General features: G+C 53.8%; 2 pseudogenes; one reads left to right on the top strand and one right to left on the bottom strand.

Moving 5' to 3' along the window:
• The window catches only part of LOC137467576 (uncharacterized), a 441,429-nt pseudogene that overhangs the window by 170,964 nt on the left and 243,017 nt on the right, over positions 1-27,448 (top strand).
• LOC137467577 (zinc finger protein 850-like) overlaps positions 1-27,448 on the bottom strand; it is a 214,022-nt pseudogene that overhangs the window by 5,062 nt on the left and 181,512 nt on the right.

The raw sequence follows: 27,448 nt of genomic DNA on the forward strand, positions 1-27,448 counted from the left end.
CCAAAACCTGATGACAACAGGATCTCCAACTGTTCCAGTCTGCCATCAAGTTAAAGCTTTGATAACCAAAAGAGCCTCTAAATGGATGAGCAGTGCTCAGTTATTACAGTATGAAACTTGTTCAGTGGCACAGGAGGATTTAGAACTGAGGGCAGGGGAAGGGTTTAACCCAGCCTCCTGTTTGAACAGCCCACAGAGGGGCTGGGAAGAAACCCAGGACTGCATTCAAGTGACAGAGCTCCAGACACAGCCTGGGAGAAACTGATGAGACATTCCCTGGCCTGAGGGAGAAAATGTGTTCCTGGATGGCTCTTCAAGGGCAGCAGAAGGGAAAAGAGCTACAAGACACGCTGTTATTAAGGAAGGGAATCAGACAAAGCCCAGGTTACCGCCCCATGGTCAGCTCAACCGGCGCAGCTGTGTGTGCTTGTAAGAGCCTGGCACTGAAATGCCCTGACCAGGAAGGCTTCAATATCTTCTGCTGACACCATGCCACCTAACAGGGGGGCAAAAGCAATTCTGATTGCTCAGCAACCACTAGATCACTTATACAGGTATTTCTAAAAGAAATAATTCCAGTTAAAGGGATTGTGGAAGCAAGAGACTCAGACAGCAGAACTCATTTTACAGGAAAGATCCTCCAGGGGGTTATGGCAGCTTTAGGAATACAATGGGACCTCCATAACCCCTGCACGGCCAGAGCTCAGGCTGGGTACAAAGAATGAATGGGGAAAGAAAGAGCCACCTTTGGAAGCTGGGGATAGAAACCAAGATGCCATGGGTACGGCTTTTGCCGTTGGCTTTGGCAAGAGTAAGGGCCAGACCCAGGGCAGATATTCAATTCTCTCCCTTGCAATTGATCTTGGGAATTCCTTACCCTGGTAATTCTCCACCCAGTGCAGGGTGGGGATAAGGGATGTACATTTAAAGCAGTCTGTGGCCAGAGTCCTGTCTCTTGTGAAATCTCTCCCACAGGAAGCTGGGCTGGCACAGAGCCTGCCTTGGCACTTTGCTGTTCCCAACATCCAAACAGGACATCGGGCCCTGCCTAAGGAGGGCAAAGCAGCACCACTGGTGGCCAAGTGGCGTGGCCCATGCCAAGTGTCCCTGAGGCCAGAAACAGCCCCCAGCACAGCTGAGCATGGGGGGACCCCTCAGCCTGGGCTCCAGGGCTCTGAAGCCCCGGAGATTTGCACTTCCCGCCTGCAGCAGGAGCATGGGAGGCCCCCACGGAGCCTGCACTGAAGGCAGCGCAGCAGCAGCCAGGGCTCCACAGCGGGGCAAGCCCCTGGGCCTGCCCACACATCCTCTGCTCAAATCCTCTGCCTGGGCACCCTCCTTTGGCATCTCCAGCCACCGGGGCCAATCCTTGCTGCCACTGCTGCAGCTTCAGTGCTTTCTGGGCCTGCACTGCCACAGCTGCTGGCGAAGACAACGGCACAATTCCACTCTGGGTCTCAGCCACACTCTCACACTGCGCTGCCTGGGATTGCACTGATGGAAAATACACCAGGTCATAGACTTGAACATTTTTAACATTTTATTTCTCCACTCAGCCTTGGTTTGCCTTGGCCTCGGGGAAGGAAATGGTAAAGGTTTTTTTAAGGGATGTTCCACCACTCAGTGGAGATGAGTTTAACATCTCAACACTCCGGGAATGGCCCAAAAGATTCCCACAAAGATAACGCCCAGCAGCAAACAGCAACCAACACCTACCCCAGACACTGCCCCCGGCAGAGCTGGAGACACCTGCTCTGGAAAAGGCTGAGAAGGAAATCCAGCAGTTCCGACCTGATGAACAGCAGAAGCCAAGAAATCCAGGTCCAGTAGGAACCCAAATACTAAAAACTGCACAACTTGAAACTACAGAACATTAAACCAATGGATTTAGATTAGTTCAGACTGTATCAAGTTTGGGGAAAATCCAGTTAAACCCACGTGTCATGGAACGATTTTCTCTGCACAACTGGGCTATGTGGGGATGGAATGATTTCTGCTGCACATCCTGGCCAGAATCAAGGAATGCCTTGACTCTAACACTAAACATTTGATGGAGTTTTCCTTTTTCCTGCACTTTCAGTGCAAAGTTTATAGCAGTAGAGTATTTTTTGTAATAATCCTACTTCTATATTGCCGGTAAGGTTTGGGTCAGGGATGAGAGAATGAGATTTTACTCCGAGGACAAGTAGAAAAAACTTAATAGCCTTGGAAATTTTTGTGTATGTTTGTGCGAGAGATACCAAAATTTTGGTCTGGGTTTTTCGAAGTTCACCTTTAGGCTGCGATTTGGAAAACGAGAAGAGATTTAAAGTTGGCCCTTTCACTCATAAACAGTAAATAGACAATTTGAAAGAAAAAATAAAAAAAGCAGCAGGTATTGGGGGGGGGGGGGGGGGGCATGTGGGGCTGCTGGAGGCTGCTCTGGAAGAGAAGCTGCATTCCAGGCAGCCAGCAGAGGAGCTTTAGAAATGCAAATTAACACTGCTGGGGCAAAGTGGGGACAATGGACCTGCCTCTACTTGCCTGGGGCAGGAATTGGGCTGATTCCCTCTGCCCCTCACCCCAAGCTCTGCCTGCCTGCACAGATGGAATCTGCACAGCTGAAGGCAGAGCCCATGCTGAGGATCTCTGACTCTGCAACAGAAATGGGTGAAGCTGCAAAGGGAAACAGCAAATGGAGAATGTTGTGAAAACTTCACTAAAATAAGGGGGGATCATCCCTGTGCCCACTCCAACATGTGCTGGCACTCTCTATGCTATACAGGGAGTATCAGAGCACTGGGGTTTTTGCTATAACAAGTTCAGGGAAATCAGTTGGAGTTCAAGTATTTGATGATGTAATTAGACAAAAGCAGTCAATTGATGCAGCCCCGGCTGGAGTGAGCAACCAAAAATGGGGAAAAGATGAACGGCCACCAGAACAAATCCTACAACACCATGGACCAGCCCCTGGGAACCCGAACCAATTCATATCAGGAGACACAGAACCCATTTATCATTTCAATGGCATCATTAGATTACAAGCTGTCCTCGAAATAAGAACCAACCAGACACCTCCAGCTCCTGACCTTCCTGCCGACCCATCCACTGAAATAAGGAACACAACATTTCACCATGGGATGGGGTCAAGTTATCTTTTCCCAGAAAAAACAGGAGTTTGTGGAAAACTAAATGACTCCAACTGCTGTTGGCAAAGAGATGAAAAAGGAAAAGCGGTGAAAAAAGATAACACAGGAAATAGGAGAGCAGTTTATGTATTGGTCCAAACATGGAAAGGATGGGAATGGGACACGGTTTCGTGGCTCCCTGGCACACCATGGGTTAAACGAATGGTGCTTCTCCTCTTCTGTGCTACAGCAACTCTCATCTTTTTACCATGCTCCACACCTTGGGAGTGCAGCTCATCCAGCAGCTGAGCCAGGGGATGCAGGTGGCAGCCAGGCCTCCTGATCCAGAAACGGCTACAAAAGGACAGGGAATGAGGGCACCGAGAATAATCCCAAAACCAAAGAGGACCCGGGAAGAACAAAACAGAGTCAGTGAGTGAATCTGCCTGGAGATAGGGCCAGCGACTTGGAGATGAGGAAGTAACGGGAGAAACCATCCGTTCCAATAAATGTTACAAATGGACCCAGACAGCTGCTCAAAGTCCCGCTAAACTCCTCAACTTCCCGAAGAACAAAGACCAAACAGAGCCATGAATATCGGCTGTCATCCACAAGGAGGGGTGCATATGAACGAGGACAGGCAGCAGGCGGATCGGGAAGTCTGAACCTTCCAAGTCCCTCAGCCAGTGGGCAAAGGCAGAGGGAGATGCGGCCGGGAAAATGAGCATCCAAAGGAGGCAGCGTGCTACAACAAGGGCAGAGCCCGCATGGCAAATGCCCCACGGCCTCTCCCTCTGCTCAGCAATCGAGTCACTTTGACAGGACTCCTCGGTCTCCTCTGGCCACAGAAACCTCCGGCGACGGGAATTTCCCCGCACGGTCCCGGCCACGGGGCAGCCACCTCTGTCCCAGCCACAGCAACCGGGACGAGCCAGCGCTGCTCCGGCAGCGGCTCCTGCCCAGGCAGCGGCGGGAAGGAGACCGCGGGCAGCCGCTCCCGCAGCGCCCTCAGCCCAGGGCCGGCACGGGCCGGACACGGCACCGCCAAGCCGCCGGAGCCCCCTGCCGCCCCCTCCGCCCGCAGCGAGCCCCGAGCCCCCGCAGAACCCGGCGCGGCTCCCACCTGCGCCGGGGCCGCCTCCGAGCTCCGCCAATGCCGCCTCCCCGCGCTCCGGCCGCTGCCGCCGCTCCCGGGCCCGCACAGACGCTCCGCCAATGGCGCCGCTGCCGAGCCAGGGCCGCCCTCAGGCCGCCAGCGGGGCCGTGCTTCGCCCCGCTCTCACCAATCAGCGCGCCAGAACCGCGACTGACGGCAGCAGCGGCCAATGGCAGCGAGGGGCGGGCTCTGCACACGGCACAGCCTCGCCCCGCGCTCTCAGGGCCCCCCGGGCTGTGGGAGGGCAAAGCCGGAGATGAGGAACAGCCCTGGAACGGGCCCGGGCCCGGGCCGGCATCGATCTGCAGCACCGACAAACTGCTCCGCACCTCCCGACACGGCTTTCCCGGCCCCGCGCCTTCGCCTTCGCTGCCTCCGGCTCTGCGGGAAGCCCAGCAGCCCCACTTCTCCTGCCCCCTAATTCGGAGCATCCGTGCATCGCTTTGATTTCCCCCAAAAAGGGAAAACCGCCCCAAAGCCCTGTGGGGGAGTGGGGGAGGGGAGAGATTTCTGGCACAAAACTCCAAAAGCTCCGAGCAGGACAATGAGAAGTCAATGAAGAGCCTTGAATGCAGCTTTCCCCATGCCTCCCTCCTTCCAGCTGCACCTCTTCCTCGTCCTTCATCCCTGCCCTGCCCTTCCCTCCCTCCTCCTCCTTTAACAGGAGCAGCGACACCCTCGGTGCCCCGTTCCCGCAGCCCTGGCAGCCCGCGGAAGGAGCGGGTATGGAGCCGGGACAGGTCGGGATAAGCTGGGATCAAACTGGGAGAGACTGGAATCCTGCAGGGAGTGAGAGAAAGTTACCATGCTCATACTGTAACGAACTGGGCTCGTACTGGGAGAAGCCACTGCCGGCCCCGGGACCACCCAAAAACACCTCCCGGGGACCCCCCGATGTCCCCCGAGGGCCAGCTGCGGCTCGGCTTTGGAGCCCTGCCAGCTCCAAACATCCCCCCCAAAAAACCCCAACCCAGGCACCCCCCGGGATATTTGGGCCGAGCTCCCCCTCCCCGGGCACCTGCGGGATGGGGGGCGATGCTCCTGGGGCTGCGGCGACTTCTGGCAGCGCCAGGGCCCCGCGATTCCTTCTCTCCTCTCCTCCGGCCGCTCCCGGCTGCCGCTGCGCCTCTTCCTCCCTCCCTCCTCTTCCTCCCCCGTTCCCGAAGGCCGAACCGTGAGGGGAAAGGGGCGGGGAAAGGGCGGGAACCGTGAGGGGAAAGGGGCGGGGCCAGGCCAAGGGCGGGAACCGTGAGGGGAAAGGGGCGGGGCCAGGCCGAGGGCGGGAACTGTGAGGGGAAAGGGGCGGGGCCAGGCCAAGGGCGGGAACTGTGAGGGGACACTCTGTGAGGCGGCGCTCTGCAGACAGAACTGCCACGGACTGAAAATGAACGGCAAAGAAATCAGTAAGTCTGAAAGTTTTATTTGCTATCAAATATATCCCAGCCACCCATCCCCACACAGTCGCCATGTCACCGCTCCAAACTGGGATCCCACTTCTCCTAATCTCCTCCCAACCCCATCTCACTCTGGAGGTTGTGGAATCGAGTGAGTTTTGGGTGGGATTGAGATTTTTGAGGTGGGAACAAGCAAATTGAGGTGGGATTGAGCCTTTATGGGTTAAAATTCAGTGGTTTTCAGTGGCATGTGAGTGGTTTTGAGGGGAAAGATCGATGCCTCTTGGCTTTTGGAGTGCAGTTAAATTGAGAAGAGAAAAAAATTAAGGTCAATAGGAAAGGAGAAGCAGCCGGGTGTGTTCCCAACGTGGATCACAGGGAATGTGGGTCACCAGGGCTGTGCCCAATGTGGGTCCTCCAGTGGGGGATGGAGTTTAGCTCTCCTCACATTGGGGCACTCACAGCGCTTCCATTACCGGTGGCTCCGTTGGTGTTTGGTCAAGGTAGAGCTGCTGGGGAAGCTCTTCCCACACTGGGGACACTCGTAGGGCCCCTCCCCGGTGTGGATGCGCTGGTGTCTGATGAGGTGGGACTTCTGCCTGAATCCCTTCCCGCAGTCGGGGCAGCAGAAGGGCCTCTCCTCTGTGTGAACCAGATAGTGCGTGAGGAGATGGGAGCTGCTCTGAAACCTCTTCCCACACTCCCCACACTCGTAGGGCCTCTCCCCGGTGTGGATGCGCCGGTGGATGATGAGGGTAGAGTTGTGCCTGAATCCCTTCCCGCAGTCAGGGCAGCAGAAGGGCCTCTCCTCTGTGTGAACCAGATAGTGCGTGAGGAGATGGGAGCTGGTCTGAAACCTCTTCCCACACTTGGAACACTCGTAGGGCCTCTTCCCAGTGTGGATCCTCTGGTGCTTGATCAGGCTGTAGCTCTGGCTGAAGCTCTTCCCACACTTGGAACACTCGTAGGGCCTCTCCCCAGTGTGGATCCTCTGGTGCACGTTCAGGCTGGAGCTCTGTCTGAAGCTCTTCCCACACTCCCCACACTCGTAGGGCCTCTCCCCAGTGTGGATCCTCTGGTGCTTCATCAGGTGGGAGCTCCGCCTGAAGCTCTTCCCACACTCCCTACACTTGTAGGGCCTCTCCCCAGTGTGGATCCTCTGGTGCCTGATCAGGTGTGAGCTCCTCCTGAAGTTCTTCCCACACTCTGAGCACGTGTGGGGCTTCTCCCCATCATGGAGCTGCTCATGGACCACCAGCTCCGAGCTCCGGCTCGATCTCCGGCTGCCTTCCTGGCCCAGGGTGGGTCTTTCCTCCTCAGATCCCCGCGATCTGCGTTTGCAGCCTGTCCTCGTGCGGCATCTCCAGGGCTTTTCCTTCCCGCTGGGTTCCTGTGTCGTGGAGCCGCTCAAATCAGCCTCTTCCACGAGGTTCTGCTGCAGGGATTTGTCCTCCCTGCTCTCCATCCTCAGCTCCTGCTCTGGGGGAGCAAGGACAAGGACAGGGTCTTCCTCTTCCTCGCTGCCTCCCAGGGGCTGGGAATGGGAAATCCTGGTCTGGGGAAAACAAGGGATGAGCACCTTGAGTCTGAAGGTCCCTCTGCCCGAGTCCATCTCTAGAAGTCCCTGGCCACCTGGGCTCCATAGAAACCTCCCAAACACCAAGATTCAGCCCTGAAAAAGCCTCCCAGGAGTTCCCCGTCCCTGCTCCCTCCCCTTTGCTGTTTGGGGCTCCCCCCTGTCCCAGCTGCTGGGGGTCACGCTTGGATTGGGGGTCCCCCTTCTCCCCGCTGCCCGCCCTCCCCAGGCTGCTGGGAGTCCCAGCAATCCCAAAAGCTCCCCCCTCCTGGCTCTCCCCATTTAGGGCTGCCGGGGCTTTTTGGGCTCCCGGGCTCCCTTCTCCCCTTCCTCTCTGCTTGGGGCTGCGGGGGCTCCAAGGAGTCCCCCCTGCCCCTCTCCAGGCTCTTGAGGGTCCCGCCGATGGCAGCGCTCCCCCCTCTCTGGGCTCCCCACTTTGGGCTCCTGGGGGACACAGGGCTCTGCTCCTCCAGGCTGCCTCTGCCGGCAGCCGCCACCGGGACCCCCAATGTCCCCCCAAGGGACCTTTTCTGCTCGGCTTTGCAGTTCTTCATTCTCCAAACATCCCCCCAAAACAACCCGACCCAGGCACCCCCCAGGATATCTGGGCCGAGCTCCCCCTCCCCGCTCACCTGCGGGATGATCCCACAGCTGGGGGCTACGAATTCAGGGAGGGCTCGACCACGTGTTTCCTCCTGCTGTCCTTGATCCGCCTTTGTCCCTCCTCTTCCTCTTCCTCCCGCCCCTCCTCTTCCTTCCCCCCTTTTCTTCCTCCCTAAGCCCCCCTCCTTCTCCTCCTTCATCCCTGCCCTTCCCTCCCTCCTCTTCTCCCCCCCTCCTCCTCTTCCCTAACCCCGCCTGATTCTCCTCTTCCTTCCCCCCTTCTCCTTCTCCCTAACCCCCCCTCGCCTTCTCCTCCTCCATCTCTCCTCTTCCATCGCTCCTCCTCCTCCTCCTCCTGTGTGCTATCCCCTCCTCCCTGTCCCCCTTCATCCCTCCCCTTCCATCCCTCCTCCTCCTCCTCCTCTTCCCCCTCCCTTTCCCCATCTCCTTCTCCTGTTTCCAGCCCTACTCGCTCTCCTTCTTCACCCCTCCTCTTCCATGCGATCCCAGTTTGTACTGGGATTTGTATGCTCCGTGTCTGTAGGATCCCATTCCATATCATCCCAGTCCTGTTTATCCCAGTCTCTATGGTCCTGATCCATGTGGTCCCAGTCTGTGCAGTCCCACTCTGTGCAGTCCCAGTCTGTAGGATCCCAGTCCATGTTATCCCAGTCTGGGTGGTCCCAGTCCATAGGATCGCATTCCACAGGGTCCCAGTCCCTGTTTTATCCCAGTCCATAGGATCCCACTTCCATATAATCCCAGTCCAGTTTATCCCAGTCCATAGGATTCAGGTCCATAGGATCCCAGTCTGGGCTATCCCAGTCCAGTTTATCCCAGTCCATAGGGTCCCAGGCCCTATTCGATCCCATTCCCTGTTTTATCCCAGTTCCATATAACCCCAGTCCAGTTTATCCCGGTCCATAAGATTCCAGTCCATATTTGATCCCATTCCCTGTTTTATCCCAGTTCCATATAATCCCAGTCCAGTTTATCCCAGTCCATTTTATCCCATTCCATAGGATCCCCGTCCCTATTTGATCCCATTCCCTGTTTTATCCCAGTTCCATATAATCTCTCCAGTCTCTCAGGCATCATGGGGAACTGGGATAACTGGGGAGCACGGGATAATGGGGAAACTGGGAAAATGGGGGAGAAACTGGGGTAACTGGGAGAGTGGGATAATGGGGAACTGGGATAATGGGGGAGAAACTGGGATAACTGGGAGAGTGGGATAATGGGGAACTGGGATAATTGGGGGAACTGGGATAACTGGGATAATGGGGAACTGGGATAATGGGGGGAACTGAGATAATGGGGAACTGGGATAATGGGGGGAACTGGGATAACTGGGGAACTGGGATAATGTGGGACTGGGATAACTGGGATAATGGGAGTACTGGGATAACTGGGAGAGAGGGATAATGTGGGACTGGGATAATGGGAGTACTGGGATAACTGGGAGAGAGGGATAATGGGGAACTGGGATAAGGGGGAACTGGATGATGGGAGTACTGGGATAATGGGAATTTGGGATAATGGGAATTTTGGGATAGTGGGAAAATTGGGAATATCAGAATAATGGGAATTCTGGCATAACAGGAATACCGTTGGGAATTTTGGGATAGTGGGGACACAAACCAGGGTAACTGGGATCACGGGGATAATGGGAAAATTGGGAATGTTGGAATACCGGGAATTCCGGGATAATGGGAATTTTGGGATAACAGTGAGAAAAACTGGGATAACAGGAATTCCGGGATAATGGGAATTTTTGGATAACGTAAATTCCAGGATAATGGGAAGTTTGGGATAACGGGAATTCCAGGATAACAGTGACAAAAACTGGGATAACATAAATTCCAGGATAATGGGAATTTTGGGATAAGGGGAATTTTGGGATAGCAGTGACAAAAAGTGGGATAACAGAAATTCCAGGATAATGGGAATTTTGGGATAACAGGAATTCCGGGATAATGGGAAATTTGGGATAACAGTGACAAAAAGTGGGATAACAGGAATTCCAGGATAATGTGAATTTTGGGATAACAGGAATTCCGGGATAACATAAATTCCAGGATAATGGGAAATTTGGGATAACGGGAATTCCAGGATAACAGAAATTCTGGGATAACAGAAATTCCAGGATAATGGGAATTCCGGGATAACAGAAATTCGGGGATAACAGAAATTCCAGGATAATGAAAAATTTGGGATAACATAAATTCCAGGATAATGGAAAACTTGGGATAACGGGAATTCCAGGATAACGCTGCCCGATGCCCATCCCGTTTTGGGAATGATTTGGGAATGTTTTTTTTTTTTTGGAATTTTGGGGCGAGGCTTGTCCCGGTGCTGGGGGCGGGGGGGGGGGGGGGGGGAATTGGGGGGAATTTTGGGAGGAATGGGGGAGTTTTGGTGGAATTTTAGGGGATTTTGGGGAATTTTGGTGGAATTTTAGGGGATTTGAGGGCATTTTGGGGAATTTGGGGGGAATTTTAGGGGATTTTGGGGGGATTTTAGGGGTTTTGGAGGACATTTTGGGGACATTTTGGGGGATTTGAGGGGAATTTTAGGGGATTTGGGGGGAAATTTGGGAGGATTGGGGGAATTTTAGGGGATTTTGGGGGAAATTTAGGGGATTTTAAAGGATTTGGGGGCATTTTGGAGGATTTGGGGGGAATTTTGGGGGATATTTTAGGGGATTTGGGGGGCATTTTGGAGGATTTGGGGGGAATTTTGGGGGATATTCTAGGGGATTCGGGGGGAATTTTGGGAGGATTGGGGGAATTTTGGGGGGAATTTTAGGGGATTTGGGGGGAATTTTAGGGGATTTTGGGACAATTTTAGGGGATTTTGGGGGATTTTTGGGGGTTTAGGGGGTCCTTGGGGGTCTTGGAAGGTCTGGGAGGGTTTTGGGGGTCTTCGGGGACTTTAGGGAGGTCATGGAGGTCTTGAGGTGTCCGGGGGGGTTTGGGGGAATTTTAGGGGAGTTTAGGGGGGGTCCTGGGGGGATTTTGGGGGTCCTGAGGATTCTCGGGGGATGTTGGGGGGCTTAGGGGGAGTCCTGAGGGGATTTTGGGGTCTCGGAGAATTTTCAGGGGGTCTTGAATGGATTTTGGTGGCCTCAGGGGATTTTTGGGGATCTCAGGAGGATTTTTGGGGGTCTCAGGGGGGTCTCAATGGATTTTGGGATTCGCAGAGAATTTTGGGGAGGGATCTCATTGAATTTTGGGGGTCTTGGGGGGTCCCAGGAGGGATTTTGTGGGTCTCAGGGTGGGGCTCTCCATGAATTTTGGGGTCTCAGAGAATTTTGGGGGGTCTCAGGAGGGATTTTGGGGGTCTTGGAGGGGCTCTTTGGGGGTGCTCAGGATGGATTTTGGGGGTCTCAGGGCGGGGCTCTCAATGGATTTTGGGGTCTCAGAGAATTTTGGGGACCTCGGGGTGGGGGTCTTGATGGATTTTGGGGTCTCAGGGAATTTTGGGGTGGTCTTAGGAGGGATTTTGGGGGGTCGCAGGGGAGGATTTTGGGGATCTTGGGGGGTCTCTCAATGGATTTTGGGGTCTCAGAGAATTTTGGGGGGTCTTGGGGGGGTTTTGGGGATCTCAGGGCGGGGCTCTCCATGGATTTTAGGGTCTCAGAGAATTTTGGGGGGTCTCAGGAGGGATTTTGGGAGTCTCGGGGGAGGATTTTGGGGATCTTGGGGGGTCTCTCAATGGATTTTGGGGTCTCAGAGAATTTTGGGGGGTCTCAGGAGGGATTTTGGGGGTCTTGGGAGGGTCCTGAATGCATTTTGGGGGTCTCAGGGTGGGGCTCTCCATGAATTTTGGGCTCTCAGAGAATTTTGGGGGGTTTTGGGGGGGATTTTGTGGGTCTTGGACGGGCTCTCAATGGATTTTGCGGTTTCAGAGAATTTTAGGGCCTTCTTGGGGGGATTTTGGGGGTCTCAGGGTGGTCTGGAATGGATTTTGGGCGGTTTCGGGGGGGATTTTGGGGGTCTTGGGGGGGTTCTCATTGAATTTTGGGAGCTTCCAGCCCCCCTAAACCAACTCGGAGGGTCTCTACCCCCCAAAAGTCTCAAACCCTCCCCCCCAAAAAACCTCTTCCAGGCCCCCCCCTGAGCTCGTTGTGGGACCCCTCCCCAATTTTGGGGCCCCCCCCCATGGTGGCCGAGCTGGACAACGTGGAGGTCGCCCCTCCCCCCAACAACAACAACGGCCCCTGGGACCCCCCCCGGAGCCCCGAGCCTGGGGGGACCCCAAAATCTTCGAGTGCTCCCGGATCAAGGCCTTGGCTGGTGGGTGAAAAAAAAAAAAAAATCCAAATATTTCCTAAAAAATTTGCAGATTTCCCCCCCCCAAAAGAACCCAAAAAAATCAAAATATTCCCCAAAAAATTCGAAGATTCCCCCCCGAAGAAACCCCAAGAAAATCAAAATTTTCCCCAAAAATTTTCATATTACCTTCCCCTCCAAAAAAAAAGGAAACAAAAAAATGAAAATATTCCCCAAAGATTCACAGATTTCCCCCCCAAAAAAACCCCAAAAAAATCAAAATATTCCCCAAGAAATTTGCAGATTCCCCCCCCAAAAAATCCAAATATTTCCCAAAAAAATCGCAGATTCCCCCCCCAAAAAAAAAACCAAAAAATCCAAATATTCCCCAAAAAATTTGCAGATTTCCACCCTCAAAAAATAAAAAAAACCAAAAAACCCCAAAACAAACTTCTCAAATCCCCCAAAAAACCCCAAAAAACCTCAAAAAAAACCCTAAAAAAACTCCTCAACCACCCAAAACCCCCTAAAAAACCCCAAAAATCTTCTCAACTCTCCCCAGAAAACCCCCAAACCCCCCAAAAAGCCCCCAAAATTTGGGGTGACCTCGATGTCCCCCGGACGAGCAGGACATGGTGAAGGAGAAGACCTTCACCAAGTGGGTGAACGTCCACCAGAAGGCTCCTGAGTCCCGTGGGGGTCTCAGGGTGGATTTGGGGTCTCAGGGTGGATTTGGGGTGACCTCGATGTCCCCTGGACGAGCAGGACATGGTGAAGGAGAAGACCTTCACCAAGTGGGTGAACGTTCACCTGGAGGCTCCTGAGTCCCGTGGGGGTCTCAGGGTGGATTTGGGGTCTCAAGGTGGTTCTGGGGTGGAATTTGGGGTGGATTTGTGGTGACCTCTATGTCCCTTCAGACGAGCAGGACGCGGTGCAGAAGAAGACCTTCACCAAGTGGGTGAAGGCCCACCCGGCGCGCACCGCCTGCCGCGTCGGGGACCTCTACTTGGACCTGCGCGATGGCTTTGTGCTCACGCAGCTGCTTGAGGTGCTCTTGGGGGAGACCATGGTGAGGAGACCCACATGGCGTCTTCATCGCTATCATTGCCATCATCATCATCGTTCTCATCTGCTGTCATTATTGCCATGAGTGGTGCATCATCATCATCATCATTCTCTGTCACCTTCATCGTCATTATCATCATCGTCATCATCACTGTCATTGTTGTTGCCCTCTACTGTTATCATCGCCATGAGTGGGGCATCATCATCATCATCATTCTGGTGGCTGCTGCGCTGTTGTTGGAAGGGTCGATGCCCCCAGGTGTTTGTGAACGCTGCAGGCAGCAGAGATCTCCTGTCTGGGCTGGCTTTCACTGCCAGGGCCTAAAGCGCTGCTTCTTTCTTCTCTGCTGTTTTGTCTCCAGGGCTTTTGGAACCGTTTCTAAAGGACTCGACAGGGCCACTGGAGGAGAGGTCAGTGTCAACACGCCCAGCACGTCTGGCAGCTCTCCAGGGCTCTCCCCTCTGCTGGGAGCTGTGGCTGCAGCTTTGGGGGCCAGCAGAGCTTTCCTGCACAGGCTGCTCCTCTGCAGGCAGAGCCGTGTCAGCCTGCAGAGCACAGCTGGGACAGACTTGGTCCTTCTGAAGTGCCCAAAGGAATGCAAGCAGGGCAATGGATGTGTGTGTTTGCTTTGTTGTGCAAACCCAACCAGAGCAGTTGCATCTGAAATCATGACCCAATCCCATAGAACTGCTAAAGGGTTCCCGGCTGTTTTGCTCTGTTTGCACAGAACCAGAATTACCTCCTGCTCGCAAAATGTGTTTGAACAATAATGAGAGTGTTGAGGCTATTTGAGAAGACTGTAGGTGCAGAGAATGTGGTTAGAGCTTGGAGGCTGACAGCTGAGGGGCCATTTCTGCAGGGCTTGCAAGGCCAAATGTCTCTGGCCATGTGTCCTGTAAGCAGCCCCCAGCGAGCAGAGCAATGGGCTGTGGGAATGGCACTTGCTGAGCTCTGGTGTCCCATCCCAAGGCAGTTTGGCACAGCCCGGCTCCGTCGCCCCAAAAAGACTCGCTCCGTGTTTGCTGCGGCCTCCTGCCACAGACTCCTCCAGTGAAAGGTCTGCAATGTCCCTTCAGGTGGCCATAAAGAAAATGAGTCTGAGAGGGCAGAACAGGGAACGAGCTGTGAATGAGCTCCTGCTCCTGAAGAACAAGAAGAACCCCAACATTGTCAGCTCTTTGGACAGGTGAGTGCTTCAGGCCTTATCCCATGCCCGGGCCCTGCCTTAACCTTTCCTGGCATCCGTAGTCTGTGGCCTGATTTGAAAATGCCTGACCCAGCCGTATCTTCCCAAAACAACAGCCTGGCAGTTCGCTCCCTCCGTGTGCTTTTGTTGCTTTGGTTTGGTTTTCCCTTCAAGTTGACCCTGTTTTCTGTGTCTTACAACAAGTGCTGATAAACCACAGCAGAAATTATTTCCCTTGGCTTCTTCTTCCCAGCCCTTTCCCATTGCTGCAGATGCCAGGAAGACCAGGTTCTTGTTCACAGAAATGCCTCGTTTGCCCATTTGTCACTGGCCTTGCCTGTTTCTGAAGGGACTTTCTGAAAGGTTTTCTGACCCCTTTTGTCCCAAGTGCTGCCTGGCCTCCTCCCCTGGATAACCCTGGGAGCTGTGTTGCCTTGTTCTGCAGGGAAGGGTGAAACTGATGAGTTCAGAAGCTGAACCAGCTGGGGGCCAGTGTTGTGGTTCCACACTGATCTGGGCCTTTGCTAAACTGCATTTTTCACCTGCTTGCCATCTAAGGCCTCTCCTTTCTCACAGGGGTCTCCTCCTTTAGACTGTGCAGATCCCAAGGGCTGTGCAGCCTGGCAGGAATGTCTCTCCATCGGATTCTGTCCTCATTGACAAGTGACCTGGCAACAAAACTCCACTCCAGGCTTTTCCATGGGGGAATTGAGCACTGCACATTGGTCTCCATGCCACTGCTTTCCTCTTCCAGCTTCCTTGTTGATGGAGATCTCTGGCTGGTGATGGAATACATGGATGGAGGAACTTTGCAGGACGTTGTCAGACAGACACGCATGGCTGAAGGAGAGATGGCAGCTGTCAGTCGGGAGGTGAGGGATCCTGCCTGTGACTGCCATGCCTTGGACACGATGGTCCTTCCCAGCAGGGCGTGAGAGCAGGAGTGGCTCCATGCTCAGGGCTTTGTTTCTCTGTTGTTTTTATGAGTTGGAGAAGAAAGCCCCTGCAGTGAACGGCCTGCCAGCAGCACTGCACTTCTACTCTGTTCTTGTTCTCTTTCCTGCTGTTGTGGCACTCTCTGTCTGTTTTGGATTTGATGTGCTGTTCTCAGCTTTGCCCTGAACCGTTTGCCTGGAGCTTGTCTGCACTGCACTCCTGGCCTGTCACAGCAAAGTCGCTGCTGGCAGAATTCTAAACTGTCCTTTCTTGTGTGATATATTCCGGCCATTGGTTTTTACCCTCGTGTTTCTTGTTCTCTCTCAGTGTCTGCAGGGCCTGCATTTCCTCCATTCGAACCGGGTGATCCACAGAGATCTGAAGAGCTCCAACATCCTTCTGGGAATGGACGGCTCTGTCAAGCTGGGTGGGTGTTCCTGGCCAGGCACGGCGCTCCCGGGGTGCGGCTGTGGGGCTGCTTCCCAGTGACGGCCAGAGCCCCACAAGGGCTGCTGGGGGCACTGCCCGGCCCCTGCTGCCAGCTGAGAGCGGCTGCCCCTGCAGAGAGCTCAGGAGAGGAGCAGGCTGTCAGGGGTGCCTTTGCTCTGGGAATGGCCCTCCCAGAGGGGCAGGAGTTGGAATCTAAAGCTGCAAGGGAATCAGTAAAAGCAACTGCATGAAAGCTGAGGGTTTCTTTAAGGGTCCAGTTCAGTTCCATCTTTCCTTGGCTACAGCCCTGAGGACTTTCCCAGCTGACTTCACTGCTGCATTCTCAGACTGAGAGTGGGGAGTCTTTGTGCTTGGTTTCCTCATTCCAGCTGCCTTTGACAGTGTTTGTTTCTGTCCTCAGCTGATTTTGGCCTCAGCGCTCAGCTCAGCCCTTAGCAGGACCAGCACAGCTCCATGGTGGGCACTGCTCACTGGATGGCCCCAGAAGTTGTCACCAGTTCTCCTTACGGCCCCAAGGTGGACATCTGGTCCTTTGGCATTGTGACCATCGAGATGGTGGAAGGAGAACCTCCTTACTTCAAGGAAACGAGGGCCATGGTAAGAGGCCAATTCTCCCGTGGTTGCAGAGGCCTGTGAGCACAGGGTGAGCCTGCACTGGGAGCAGCAGCTGGAGGTTTCTGCACATGGGGAAGGGAATTCCCAGAGGACTGGAGTCTCAACACAGACACATATTCTGCAGTCTCCAGACACAATTTGCTTTGGGATTTACGTTGTTTCAGTTCTTCTGGCTGTGAGGATGACCTGAAAATGTGAAGCAAGTGCACCAGCTCTTTACAGTGGCTGCAGCAGCACCAGGGTTTGGGTTTTTTGGTTGGCATAGAAAAATGAGCTGTGAGCAGCATCTCTGCCAGGGAGGAAAGTGCCCCTGGAGCTGGGGCTGGGAAGCCGGGGTCAATGTGAGCACTTGTGGGTGGGAAGGAAGCTGGCAGAGCGCTGAGTTTGCTTTTCCTGCAGGCTCGCGCTCTGATCCGGCAGAACGGGACCCCGCAGCTGCAGGAGCCCAGGCGCCTGTCGGCTCTGCTGCGGGACTTCCTCGAGTGCAGCCTGGAGCCGGACGAGGAGCGGCGCTGATCTGCCCAGGAGCTGCTGCAGGTGAATGCCAAGCGGATGCAGGGGAAGCAGCAGCGCCAGGGAGGGGTTTTCTTGTGGGGCCCCCTCCGATGGTCTCCAGTCTCGCTGCTTTCCACACGCAAAGCAAGCAGAATCCTCGCCTGGTTTGGCTTGGCAGGGGCCTTTCGAGGTCATCTGCACCTGGGGCCCCACAGCGAGCAGGGCCATCTTCAAGCAGCTCAGGTGGCTCAGAGCCCTGCCTGACCTGAGCTTGGATGTTCCCAGGGAGGAGGCACCTCCCACATCTCTGGGCACCTTCTGTCAGTGCTTCCCCACTCTCCTGCTAAAAAAATTCTGCCTCAGACCTGGTCTGAGCCTGCTTCCCTCTCCTGAGTTTCAGACCATTTCCCTTTGTCCTGTTGCAACAGAGCCTGTGAGGAAGTTGACTCTGGAAAGTAACGGTTCATTTCTTTCTTTTTTCTCCTTTGGGCAGCACCCATTTTTATCATCAGCCAAGCCTCTCTCCAGCCTGACCCCTCTGATCACCGCAGCAAAGCAACTGAGGCAGCAGCGGAGGAAATGAAGCACTGGAGGAGAGATTTTAATTACAGTAGTTAGTTAGGACAACTAGTTACTTATGGTAGTTAGCAGTGCCAGTTAGTTATGGTAGTTAGCAGTGCTAGTTGGTTAAGGTAGTTAGGACAGCCTGTTTGTTATGGTTCTTATGACAGCCTGTTTGGTATGGCAGCTTTTTGAATAAAAACTCTCTTAAACCTCAACTCCCTTGAGGTGTCCCTTCCTTCTCCCTGTGTGACTCAGCTGCCCGGAGCAATGTGAGGGGAGAGCGGGCCCAGCCTCGCCCAGAGCTGAGCCCCAGCAGAGCCCTGGCAGAGCCCAGAGCAGCCTCGGCATCTGCAGAGTCAGCCTGGAAGGAGGCGCTTGGAGCCTTCTCGGCTGCACCCGACTCTTGGTTACAAACTGTGGGTGGTGTAAAATGCCACCGGCTCTGCAAGAGGGCAGAAGGGGCCCGGGGAAGGCCCAAGTGCTCCATGCAAGGGAAAAACCTGCCCTGGGTTTGTTATAAAGAACTATGTAGTTGGTGGCTTTTGCTATTTTGTCTTGACTTCTTCAACTTATTCCTAATCACAACGATTTTGATACAGTACAGTTTGTAATCACTTTTAACTACTTTTGCTGTAGTATAATTTGTCAGCATTTTGTGGCCAGTGCCCTGGCCCCTGTGTCGCTCAAATCCTCAGAACATCATTCATGGATGATATTTTAGTTTGTGGACAGTGTGAAAAACATACATTATAGTTTTGGCTTTTGCAAAGTATTGAAGTGGATGCTACATGTTGTGCATTAGAATGTTAACTTTAGCAGAAGTTGCTGCAGTTGTGAAATAATAACTAATGCTTTTATTTTTGTAACTAACTGAGAAGAATAACTCAGAGATATTTGTGAAACAGCTAATGTTGATTTAAAGTACTTGTGGAAGTAGCTAAAACCGTCTGCATGGCCAGATAACATTTAAGGAACGGGTGTGATGAGGATCCCTGCCGCTGACCCTTCGACTGTCAATAACTGTCGCCTGCTGATGTGGAAACCCAGGGCACTGGGAATATTTCTCTGTCTGCTCTGGGGTGCCCTGACCCCCAGGGGAGCACTGACTTTGACCCTTGTTCATGGAGAAAACTTCCAAAGCCTCAAGGTAAACTAGAAACCACAAAAGTGTGAAAGAGATTGTAGAGAATTGTAGAGACTAGTGTAGTATTTCACATGGGTGAGACATTTAGGTTTTAGGATTTTTAGTATGTTATAGATGGGTTCAAGATGGAGGATATAGGGTGTTGTCTTGAGTTCCCTTCTTCTTTCTTCTTCCTCTTTCTTCTTGCCTTTAGGTGATGTCTTGTAATTGGGTAGAAAAATCCACATGAAAAATCCGGGTCTTTAGGGCTCAGTTATTGGGTTAGAAAGGAAAATAATTTAGGTGTTCCTACTTTATTGGGTAGCTTAGTTTTTGATTAGACTCAAAATGCCTTATAACAAGAGATTGTTGGCCATTTTTGTGCTGTGTTTCCCGCACGCAGAGTCTGGTGCAGACAGTGTGATGAAGTTTTGATAAGGTAACAATAAACAGAAGCTGAAGACCAAAGAAGTCCAATGCGTCTCTCCTTCCTGACACAGAACTGCTCCAGGAGGGTCTCCCCTGCCAGGGGAGCCCCCAGGGAGTTGCCCAACTTGGGGCCTGCAGACTCACAGCTGAAACCAGGGATCAGGGGGCTGTTGTGAGGAAGTGACACACAACCCTCAGTTCAACAATCAACGATTCCTGCACGTACTCTAGAAAGGCGGCTTGGGGCTCAAACCAACTTCAAGAGTTCCTGGAACAAGTAAACGAGTTCAAATAAAGGTTTTAATACGTATAACCTTTATCAATATGTTTTTGAACAATAAAATGGAAAAAATAGATAAGAAGAGTTGCTATGGCTAACCAGTGTGCCTCTGGCCATTGCCAAACACCCACCGCTGTTATTGATTTGTCTCTAATTATGCCTTCTTAAAGTTTTAAAAATTCTAAAGCATGAGGCTCATTTCTCACCAAACCCAAGGTACTCACCCCCTGCTTTCTTGCAAGCCATTGCCAATCCTCAATTTCATCTGGGTGGAGGAGAATGAAAAGGAAAAGGAAGATGCACTGCTGTGGAGGCCCAGGAGCCTACCATCAGAATCTCAGTCCCTCAGCTGTGGAGGACTCTGAAACAGGGACCAATTATAAAAGGGTGGCTGGACAGGAACAAACGCAGATCCCAACCAATGTGGTTAATCCTACGTTCTCCCTTTATTGTTTACAGACAGTAGTTTTTATACACTTCCAGATAGTTTAAAATCGTGAGCACACTGTCATTGGCAAGCAAACGTTGTTTGTTAGAAGTGCTGTATTAACATTTTGATAGAATGGTAAATGTAGTTTTGTAGTTAAAATGAACATTTAGTAGTTAAAGTAGAAACTGTGTATGTGGTTTTTTTTAAAATAATGAGATACTGGCTTCGAGATAAGAGTCACAGAACACCCAAATCTTCCAGAGAAGAAGAGGAATTTATGAGTTTCTTATCAGAAGAAGGTAATTTCTTCAGGCCTTGCTCAGACTGGAAGACGCCGTGGGGATTAAAAGAAGGAGTTGACATATTCTAGAGAGAGTTTCTTATTTTAAATAGAATGTATGCATAACCATGAGGTATGTATGAATATGCAACAGTGAATGGATCTTAAGAGTTATTCCTTTGTTCACAAAACATGCCTGTCCTTGCTTAAGTGCCCGAGAGCATCCAGACGTCCGTAATTCTTTGGTTTTTATTATCCTGTAATTACATGAACTCTAAATTTTTATTACTCTAATCGTATTACTATTTTTATAACAATTTCATTATCATTAAACTTTAAAAAGTTGTAAAAACAAGTGACTGGCGTTTTTCCCGCTGCAGCACTTGGAGGGGGGCTGTGCCCCAGGGGATGGACTCCGGTTGGAGAAGTTCCTGGAGAAGTCTCCGGTGGGAGAGACCGCAGGCTGCAGCAGGGGAACGACTCCTGTCCCTGGGCAGAGGGAGAAGCCACGGGGGATGAACTGAGCACGGCTCCATTCCCTGTCTCCTGCACTGCCGGGGGAGGAGGTGCAGCTGGAAGGAGGGAGGCGTGGGGAAAGCTGCATTCAAGGCTCTTCATTGACTTCTCATTGTCCTGCTCGGAGCTTTTGGAGTTTTGTGCCAGAAATCTCTCCCCTCCCCCACTCCCCCACAGGGCTTTGGGGCGGTTTTCCCTTTTTGGGGGAAATCAAAGCGATGCACGGATGCTCCGAATTAGGGGGCAGGAGAAGTGGGGCTGCTGGGCTTCCCGCAGAGCCGGAGCCAGCGAAGGCGAAGGCGCAGGGCCGGGAAAGCCGTGTCGGGAGGTGCGGAGCAGTTTGTTGGTGCCGCAGATCGATGCCGGCCCGGGCCCGGGCCCGTTCCAGGGCTGTTCCTCATCTCCGGCTTTGCCCTCCCACAGCCCGGGGGGCCCTGAGAGCGCGGGGCGAGGCTGTGCCGTGTGCAGAGCCCGCCCCTCGCTGCCATTGGCCGCTGCTGCCGTCAGTCGCGGTTCTGGCGCGCTGATTGGTGAGAGCGGGGCGAAGCACGGCCCCGCTGGCGGCCTGAGGGCGGCCCTGGCTCGGCAGCGGCGCCATTGGCGGAGCGTCTGTGCGGGCCCGGGAGCGGCGGCAGCGGCCGGAGCGCGGGGAGGCGGCATTGGCGGAGCTCGGAGGCGGCCCCGGCGCAGGTGGGAGCCGCGCCGGGTTCTGCGGGGGCTCGGGGCTCGCTGCGGGCGGAGGGGGCGGCAGGGGGCTCCGGCGGCTTGGCGGTGCCGTGTCCGGCCCGTGCCGGCCCTGGGCTGAGGGCGCTGCGGGAGCGGCTGCCCGCGGTCTCCTTCCCGCCGCTGCCTGGGCAGGAGCCGCTGCCGGAGCAGCGCTGGCTCGTCCCGGTTGCTGTGGCTGGGACAGAGGTGGCTGCCCCGTGGCCGGGCCCGTGCGGGGAAATTCCCGTCGCCGGAGGTTTCTGTGGCCAGAGGAGACCGAGCAGTCCTGTCAAAGTGACTCGATTGCTGAGCAGAGGGAGAGGCCGTGGGGCATTTGCCATGCGCTCTCTGCCCTTGTTGTAGCACGCTGCCTCCTTTGGATGCTCATTTTCCCGGCCGCATCTCCCTCTGCCTTTGCCCACTGGCTGAGGGACTGGGAAGGTTCAGACTTCCCGATCCGCCTGCTGCCTGTCCTCGTTCATATGCACCCCTCTTTGTGGATGACAGCCGATATTCATGGCTCTGTTTGGTCTTTGTTCTTCGGGAAGTTGAGGAGTTTAGATGGACTTTGAGCAGCTGTCCGGGTCCATTTGTAACATTTATTGGAACAGATGGTTTCTCCCGTTATTTTTTCATCTCCAAGTCGCTGGCCCTATCTCCAGGCAGATTCACTCATTGACTCTGTTTTGTTCTTCCCGGGTCCTCTTTGGTTTTGGGATTATTCTCGCTGCCCTCATTCCCTGTCCTTTTGTAGCCGTTTCTGGATCAGGAGGCCTGGCTGCCCCCTGCATCCCCTGGCTCAGCTGCTGGATGAGCTGCACTCCCAAGGTGTGGAGCATGGTAAAAAGATGACAGTTGCTGTGGCACAGAAGAGGAGAAGCAGCATTCGTTTAACCCATGGTGTGCCAGGGAGCCACGAAACCGTGTCCCATTCCCATCCTTTCCATGTTTGGACCAATACATAAACTGCTCTCCTATTTCCTTTGTTACCTTTTTCACCGCTTTTCCTTTGTCATCTCTTTGCCAACAGCAGTTGGAGTCATTTAGTTTTCCACAAACTCCTCCTTTTTCTGCTGAGAGATAATGTGAACCCCTCCCCTGGTGAAATGTTGTGTTCCTCATTTCAGTGGATGGGTCGGCAGGAAGGTCAGGAGCTGGAGGTGTCTGGTTGGTTCTTATTTTGAGGACAGCTTGTAATCTAATGATGCCATTGAAATGATAAATGGGTTCTGTGTCTCCTGATATGAATTGGTTCGGGTTCCCAGGGGCTGGTCCACGGTGTTGTAGGATTTGTTCTGGTGGCCGTTCATCTTTTCCCCATTTTTGGGTGCTCCCTCCAGCCGGGGCTGCATCAATTGACAGCTTTTTTCTAATTACATCATCAAATACATGAATTCCAACTGATTTCCCTGTACTTGTTATAGCAAAACCCCCAGTGCTCTGATACTCCCTGTATAGCATAGACAGTGCCAGCACATGTTGGAGTGGGCACAGGGATGATCCCCCCTTATTTTAGTGAAGTTTTCACAGCATCCTCCATTTGCTGTTTCCCTTTGCAGCTTCACCCATTTCTGTTGCAGAGTCAGAGATCCTCACCATGGGCTCTGCCTTCAGCTGTGCCGATTCCATCTGTGCAGGCAGGCAGAGCTTGGGGTGAGGGGCAGAGGGAATCAGCCCAATTCCTGCCCCAGGCAAGAAGAGGCAGGTCCATTGTCCCCACTTTGCCCCAGCAGTGTTAATTTGCATTTCTAAAGCTCCTCTGCTGGCTGCCTGGAATGCAGCTTCTCTTCCAGAGCAGCCTTCAGCAGCCTCATGTGTGGACCCCCACCACAACCTGCTGCTTTATTTATTTTTTTCCTTCAAATCGTCTATTTACTGTTTATGAGTGAAAGGGTCCCCTTTAAATCTCTTCTCGTTTTCCAAAATGCAGCCTAAAGGTGAACGTCGAAAAACCCAGACCAAAATTTTGGTATCTCTCACACTAAAATACACAAAAAAATCCAAGGCAATTAAGTTTTTTCTACTTCTCCTCGGAGTAAAAAATCATTCTCACATCCCTGACCCAAACCTAACCGGCAATATAGAAGTAGGATTATTACAAAAAATACTCTTCTGCTATAAACTTTGCACTGAAACTGCAGGAGAAAAGAAAACTCCACCAATATGTTTAGTGTAGGAGTCAAGGCATTCCTTGATTCTGGCCAGGATCTGCAACAGAAATCATTCCATCCCCACATAGCCCGGGTGTGCAGAGAAAATCGTTCCATGACACGTGGGTTAAACTGGATTGTTCCCAAACTTGATACAGTCTGAACCAATCTAAATCCATTGGTTTAATGTTCTGTAGTTTCAAGTTGTGCAGTTTTTAGTATTTGGGTTCCTATTGGACCCGGATTTCTTGGCTTCTGCTGTTCATCAGGTCGGAACTGCTGGATTTCCTTCTCAGCCTTTTCCAGAGCAGGTGTCTCCAGCTCTGCCGGGGGCAGTGTCTGGGGTAGGTGTTGGTTGCTGTTTGCTGCTGGGCGTTATCTTTGTGGGAATCTTTTGGGCCATTCCCAGTGTGTTGAGATGTTAAACTCATCTCCACTGAGTGGTGGAACATCCCTTAAAAAAACCTTTACCATTTCTTTCCCCGAGGCCAAGGCAAACCAAGGCTGAGTAGGGAAATAAAATGTTAGAAATGTTCAAGTCTATGACCTGGTGTATTTTCCATCAGTGCAATCCCAGGCAGCGCAGTGTGTGAGTGTGGCTGAGACCCAGAGTGGAATTGTGCCGTTGTCTTCGCCAGCAGCTGTGGCAGTGCAGGCCCAGAAAGCACTGAAGCTGCAGCAGTGGCAGCAAGGATTGGCCCCGGTGGCTGGAGATGCCAAAGGAGGGTGCCCAGGCAGAGGATTTGAGCAGAAGATGTGTGGGCAGGCCCAGGGGCTTGCCCCGCTGTGGAGCCCTGGCTGCTGCTGCGCTGCCTTCAGTGCAGGCTCCGTGGGGGCCTCCCATGCTCCTGCTGCAGGCGGGAAGTGCAAATCTCCGGGGCTTCAGAGCCCTGGAGCCCAGGCTGAGGGGTCCCCCCGTGCTCAGCTGTGCTGGGGGCTGTTTCTGGCCTCAGGGACACTTGGCATGGGCCACGCCACTTGGCCACCAGTGGTGCTGCTTTGGCCTCCTTAGGCAGGGCCCGATGTCCTGCTTGGATGTTGGGAACAGCAAAGTGCCAAGGCAGGCTCTGTGCCAGCCCAGCTTCCTGTGGGAGAGATTTCACAAGAGACAGGACTCTGGCCACAGACTGCTTTAAATGTACATCCCTTATCCCCACCCTGCACTGGGTGGAGAATTACTAGGGTAAGGAATTCCCAAGATCAATTGCAAGGGAGAGAATTGAATATCTGCCCTGGGTCTGGCTCTTCTTCTTGCCAAAGCCAACGGCAAAAGCCGTACCCATGGCATCTTGGATTACAGCCCTGACTCCTTCCCAGGGGCTGTTTGGGTGGGCTCTCCCCTGGCCAGGAGGGCAATGCCTCTGCCAGGTGCTTGTGGCCGACCGCATCCCCTGGGTGCCGGGGCCCCCTTGGGCCCTGGGGTTGATCCCTGAGGGGCTGTAGGAGCTGTGCCATGGCCTTTGCCTTCAGCTTGGCCTTCTGCTCATCCCTTCTTGCATTCAGCTGCTGTGCCTTTGTGCCCAAGTGCTCCAGGGCCTTCTTCTGCCGCTCCTGCAGCCGCGCTCACTGCCTGTGGGTGCTCATCCTCTGAGAGCTGCAGAGCTTTGAGCAAAGTCTTTCCTTTCTCCAGCGACCCAAAGCAAATGCTTAATAGAAAATCCTGATCCTTCCATGTACAATCTGCGTTTCCCAGATGTTGCTTTGTTTTCCTCCTTGTGCTCAGGGTCCCCTCCCCAGCCCGTATCCCAGAGCCGGTCCCTGTCCTGCCGCAGTGTCCAAAGGCGGCCCCCCCGGCGGGCAGGGCCGGCAGCTCCACGGGGCCGGGCAGCGGCCGGGGCGTCCCACAGGCTCCTGGGGGCCGGGGGCCACTGCCGGCCCTGCCCGGGGCTGGTGGGGTCAGGCAGCGCCCGGTGCTGAGCCCCGGCTGCCCCACAGCCCCTGCCCGGCCCCGCAGCTCCCCACTGGCCCCCAGCCCGTGCTCCCGGTCCCGCACCTCTGCGCCCGGTGCTGCCGCTGCCCACCACAGAGAAACCCCCTGGCATCCAGACCTCCTTCTTTTCCTCTCCTGGAAACCCGGGATGGAAAGGATCTGGATCAGCTGGCAAATTCTGAGCATATAACAGTGCTGAAAAACATCCCAGTCCTTTGTATTTTTCTGTTCCTTCCCTTCTCCATCATCCTTTTTCTCACCACATAGATTCCTCCTGCTGCTTCTTGCCTTCACCATATTGCTGCACACTGCCCTTCACCCGATCCCTTCCCAGCACACCAACACCATCCATCCCCTGTTGTCCAAATCCCTTCTCCTCTTCCCTTATTGCTCCCCTGGGTGTCCATGTCCTTAATTACCTCTGGGGGAATGTGCAAACTACCTCAACATTCTCCCAAGGGACCCTTCAGAGACATTTTGGGATCATCATCCCTTTGGCCAGGACCCCTCCCTGGCTTTCCCTTTTCTCCCCTCCCTGGGTGCCCTGCCATGTTCACTCCCCGAAGATCCCAGTGCACTCACTGCTGAGATTTTCAGTGCTCTCTCCCTGCTGACTCTTCACAGACCCCCCTGATGTGTCCCTTGTCTGTCTCCTGGTCACTCCCGGGTCCCCAATCGATCCCCGGTGCCGCCGCCAGCCAAGGGAGCCGATCACCCAAAGTGGGTGAGGCACCTTCAGCTGCACTCCCTGCCCACCGCCCCGGACGGTGGAATTCCGGATGAGCCCCAGGGTGTGCGGGAAAATTGACATCAGCAGAGGTTTCTGTCCACAAAGCAGACAGAGGAGTCCTGTAAAAGTAATTTCATTCCTAGAAATGGGAGAGGCCATGGGACATTCCCCATGGGATCTCTGCAGTTGTTGGAGGACACAGCCTCCTTTTCATCCCAATTCTCCTGGCCACATCTCCCTCTCCCTTTCCCCACTGGCTGAAGTACTGGAGAGGTGCAGACTTCCCAATCCACCTAGTACATACTCCCTTCATATGCACCCCACTATTGTATAGAAGACGATATTCCTGGCTCTGTTAAGTCTTTGTTGTTCTTCGGGAAGTTCATGAATTGAGCAGGACCTTGGCTGAGCAGCAGTCTGTGTCATCAATTGATAACATTTCCTGAAACCGATGGCTTCTCCTGTCACTTCCTTATGCACAGGTGCCTGGCCGTATCTCGGAGCAGATTCACAGCATCTGTTTGTAAAGACACTTTCCTCTTGTTCCTTTCATGGGGGTCCCCCGTTTTCGGGACATCCCCCCTGGAGCAGGGTGTCCCCTTTTTGCTGCAGCCCCAGCCCTCAGGCAGAGCTCAGCCAATCAGAGCGCAGGGCGCTGATGACTCGCCAGTTGCCAGGCAGACTCGCAGCTCCCAGCGTTCCCCACCTGGAGCCCACCTGCGCCCCCCCCTCGGCCCCATCGCCCCCGCGAGGGGAATTTGGGGAGGTGGGAGTGGGGCAGCGCCAAGGCCGGGCCCCCCCGCGCTGTCCTGGCGGGAGCGGCTGCAGTGGGGACCGAGTGCGGGCGGAAGCGGCCGAGAGCCCAGCGCTGCCCCAGCCCGACCTGCCCCAGCTCCATCCCTGCCCCTGCGCTGGGATACTGTGGGTTTGGGGGGAAGAGGGAGCCGGCAGTGGGTGCTGGGCCTGGGGGCAGGAGGAGAAGGGAAGGAGAAGCAGCGTTGAGGAACAAAATGGTCAAAGGATGGACGTGGCAGGAGAAGGTGGGATTGTGCAGGAGAAGGAGGAATAGCAGGAGGAAGAGGAGTGTGAGGAAGAGCAGAGTCACAGGAGGAGGAGCAGAAACAGGAAGCAGCACAAGGTTCCACCCCTCCCTGTGTCTGCAGCCTCCCCCCAGCCCCAGGAGCGCTGCTCCCCTCACATGCAGCAGGTGACTGTGCAGGGGGATCCAGGATTTTCACGGGGTGAATCTTGGTGTTTCTGAGCTTTCTTGGGCTAAATGTTGGTGCTTTGGTTTTATGTGGCAGCTGAATCTTTATCTTTTGGAGGAGGTTTTTGCTGAATTGTGGGGTTTGGGATGTTTTTGATGTGTGTATTGAGGTTTGCAGGATTTGTGGGCTGAATCTTGGTGTTTTGGAGGTTCTTACGTACAAAAACTTACCAATGACTTCTTAAG

This window comes from Anomalospiza imberbis, unplaced genomic scaffold, assembly GCF_031753505.1.
Source record: "Anomalospiza imberbis isolate Cuckoo-Finch-1a 21T00152 unplaced genomic scaffold, ASM3175350v1 scaffold_69, whole genome shotgun sequence".
Classification (NCBI taxonomy): domain Eukaryota; kingdom Metazoa; phylum Chordata; class Aves; order Passeriformes; family Viduidae; genus Anomalospiza; species Anomalospiza imberbis.